This window comes from Carlito syrichta, unplaced genomic scaffold (genome assembly GCF_000164805.1).
Source record: "Carlito syrichta isolate Samal-C Ts95f unplaced genomic scaffold, Tarsius_syrichta-2.0.1 Scaffold305753, whole genome shotgun sequence".
Taxonomy (NCBI): Eukaryota; Metazoa; Chordata; class Mammalia; order Primates; family Tarsiidae; genus Carlito; species Carlito syrichta.
Genome location: NW_007249849.1, coordinates 408,993 through 413,271, shown reverse-complemented (window position 1 = coordinate 413,271; position 4,279 = coordinate 408,993).

Here is a 4,279-nt window from a genome sequence, read left to right as displayed (position 1 = left end):
AGAAAGAAAGAAAGAAAGAAAGAAAGAAAGAAAGAAAGAAAGAAAGAAAGAAAGAAAGAAAGAAAGAAAGAAAGAAGAAAGAAAGAAAGAAACTCTCATGAACTGTGTTGCTCTTGTTCATGTTCCCAGGTGGCCTGGTCCTTCCTTGCTGGTCAGTTGGGCAGGAGTAGCCATCTAGAGTCAGGATGCGGAGAGAGAGGAAGTCTTTCCCTCGAAGGTGGAGGCGGGCTGTCATTGTGATTTCAGTTCTGTTGCAGTAATCTATGAGCACATCTTGGCCATGGTAATGAGATCAAAAAGATTGCGGACACAAATCCGGACTTCTTTTCCTCTTCTATCAGTGTGGAAGCGATTCTAGAAATGCTCAAACATCTGCAGTATACAAAATATATTCAATTCTATTCCAGTATTTCCCTAACATATGGTTTAAAATTATTCCAGGTATAAAGTGTATGCAGTTTTGCAGTATCACAGAGGAACAACTTCTTTTAAAAAAAAATAATAATAAATAGGTCAGCCATTTTTATTAAAGTGCAAAAACTTTATCACTCTAACATGCTCTAGGTAGCTGAGGAAGAGAAGTCTGATCACTGTTTGTATTTTTTTTTCTTTGTGGGAACATTTCACCTGCTGAGTGTATATGAATTTGCTTTCTAAAAAAGGCTTTTATGAGTTTACAGTAGAATCAGTGGAAGGAAGAGTTAATAAGGGCTGTTTTTAAAAAAAACAAACAAAGAAAACAAATAATCTAAAAAAATATTTTACATTCCTTCCTATTCTCTAACTACACTTGGGAAGTGCACTTCAGATAAGTTTGCAGTGTGACTGAGAGAAGGAGGAAATCCATAGAAAAGGTCCTCTTAGCGAACAAAATTTAGTTATTAACTTTATAGCTATGAAATTCCCCCAGGCATTTGTTTTTGTTCAAACAGACTTTAACTCTGCATCATACTTAACCCTGCGACATGCGTACAGTATGCATATTTTGTTTTGAATAAAAAAATGTTTTGTTCCAGTCTGTTAAGAATATTCAAAAATAATAAAGGTATTGCTTAATAAAATTGCTAGAATTGTTTAGCAGTACATGCACAAATATTTTACTAGATTCTTTGTTTTAATAGTGTTTTGTTGAGACTGAAAATTCTAAAATGGTCTGCGCAAATACAAAAAAAAAACCACCAAAAAATGCAACATTCTCCAGTTTTTGTTCTTTTTAAAAAAATTGTTTTTCTGCAAAATGCTAATGCATTCACATGTGCACACACACACACACACACACACAGGCTTTGTATTTTAATGCATGGAGACACGGTGCTTTTCTGGGGATACAAGGTGGGGAAGTGAGTAATTGGGGGGACACACTGATGGCATTGAATTGTTGACTGTTCAACACTTTTAGAAAGGAGTGTTTTAAGATTCCTAAACAGTGGTGGAATGCAGATTTCAATGGGCTTCGGGGGGTGAGAAGAAGAGCCAAGACTGCAGGTGATGCCCTGGGAAGAGCTCCCTGGGTGAACTCTTATTCAGCTGACTGCTGAGCGACTTTAAACAGCCAGAATCTACCTCTGGTGGGAAAGGCCACTCCGTACTGCATCTGTGCAATGCTCTCCTTGTTGCTTCTGTTCACACCATAGGCATTTCCATTCTTGCAGGAAAATGATCCACTGAGGTGCAGGTTATATCCACTTTTACTGAGATAGCAAGAAATTACTCTTTCTAAACACCAGGCAATGTGATGAACAGCCGTAACCCTTAAAAGATAAGTTTTCATTTTTTTAAAATTTCTCTTGCAGTTGATTACAGTTCTTTTCAAATATAAGGGGGTCAGAAGTTTCCACTCACAGTATTTTAGCTTTTGTTTGGAGAGAATGGAAACCCAAAGATGGCAGACTCAAAGCCCTGTTACTTTACATGAGAGGTCAAGGCAATTTCAAAAGTTGAGACAAACAATGCAGTATTAATTGTAAATATAAAATGACAATTCTGGTGAGGAAGGGATGGTAAGAAGAGAAAGGAAGTGAATCCTTTCTTTCCAACAAGTCAGCCAGCATGAAAATAGTCTGTAATTCTGGTAGAATCTTTTTCTTGTCATATTCATTTATGCTTATTATAAAAGAATGATGTCAGTGCCTGGTATGTATTATTTTAAGTGTGTAACCACTTTCCTAGGATATTTCCATGGACACATTGAAGCAAAGCAGCTCTTTCTGGGGTCAGTGAGAGGATTCAAATAGGCAACGACTCTTTTACAAAGTTAAGAAACAATCACTGATGATGCAAATTTCACTGCATCCATTTGTGGTTGTTTTCCTAGTGCACACACGAGCATGCTTGATGTTGTGCACACATTAATTTTGACAGAATAATTCAGCCCCTGTTTCTTTGTAATCATCAACTTGTTCCATTTTTCTTGTAGTGGATATCTATTGCATACTGGGTAATGAACCAGAATATTAAAACAATTATTTCTGCAAGCAAGCTGAAAACTGAGAAAATTATATTTGTTTCATAAATGTATGGAATAGATTTCCTTGTGCTTATTATTGTCTACTTTATGCAAGAGAGGAATTCCAGCTTATGGAATATGTTGGTACTGCCAAGCAAAATGTCAAATGACATAAGTAGATTTCAATGTTATTCCTTATTGCATTTACATTGGCTGATACATTACACTGACTTTTCTTCCATTAAAAAGATAGTATTGTTTCCCTCTCCCACAAGACAGTAAGTGAAAATTATTCTTTTAAATGGCAATCAACTGGTATCCTTAAGCACTAGAACCTATCCTCAACAAAATAAAAGAAGTTAGGCAGGTAGAAAGGAAAGAAAGATGAGAAGGAAGGGAGGGAGAGAGAGAGGGAAGGATTGAGGAAAGCAGAGGTAGAAGGAGGGTGAAAGGGAGAAAGAGGAAAAAGGAGTCTTCATATGACTGAATAAAAACATAATTTTTGTCAGGCGAAAAAATTTAAAAGATCTAGTTGTATGCCAAAGCTATATGCCAAATACCTGAAATGACATATGGCACTTGATATCTAAACAACATAAAACAACCATCAATTGGGGGCATGACTTTTGTTATTTCTAGGTAAAAACTAAATTTACAGTGTGCTTGCTACCAGCTGCATTAAACCAACACAGAAATGAAAGGTGTATCTTGATTTTACTAGAACTGCAGCCAGGTACTTGATTTCATACATATATGCATATACATATGTAAGGAGGAAGGGTTATATACTATGGAATATTTTATAGAAATATGAAGGTATACAATATTTATTCCTATACCTCACTTGCAAATCAAACTTCAACCACAAAATTATTCAGTCCATAACAGCACATGCATGACATTATGATGAATGAATACTATTTGTTTGCTAAGGTTTGGCAGTCTGCTCATTTAAAAATCATACATGCTTTGACATGGGTAACAGGCTCTCAAACTGTCTCCATTAATGAGAAAATAGCAATTTTGAAATAACCGGAATATCCTCCATGTTCCGAGCTTTAAAAATGTTTAGAAAACAACTGACTATGGCATGTGGGTATTGGGTGATAATAACAAGACTTTAAGTGGGAGGAAGAAAAAAAATAGAGTATGGCTTAAAACAATATCTCCATGACATTTTTAAGAGCGATCAAATTCTCTGACAAATTCTAGAAATTCTCCAAGCAATAATAAAAATGTATAAATAATCTAATCAGTCTTGGAATAAAACCTAAGACATGAAACAAAATATGAAATATGTCCTTCATTCTTGAGGTGCTCTACTTCAGGGATATGTTTACCTGAGACAAGACATTCAGATTAAATAAGAATCATCCGATTATTCGATACCGGGCCACACAGGTAGGCAGTACAAGGGTGGAGCTCAAACATCTTCTGATTACAAATTATACATGTAGGCTCTGGAACCCAGTGGGATTCATAGGTCTCAACACACTTCAGAAGCTGAAGGCATTTTTTCAAAATTATAAGATATTTAGAAAATCACTCAGTGATAAATTTTAAAAATTCAAAACCATCAGAGTGACCTATCTGATGTCTTAGGATGCCTTTGCCCACATTACTTTGTGTTCCAAGAACTTGCTGCCAGCCGGGCTCGGTGGCTCAGCCTGTAATCCCACGCCTTTGGGATGCTGACGTGAATGGATTGACTGAGCCCGCGGGTTCGAGACCTCATCTCCACAATAAATAAAAAAATCAGCCGGGCGTGGTAGCACACGCCTGTAGTTCCGGCTACTTGGAAGACTGAGGCAGAAAGGATCACCGGAGCCCAGC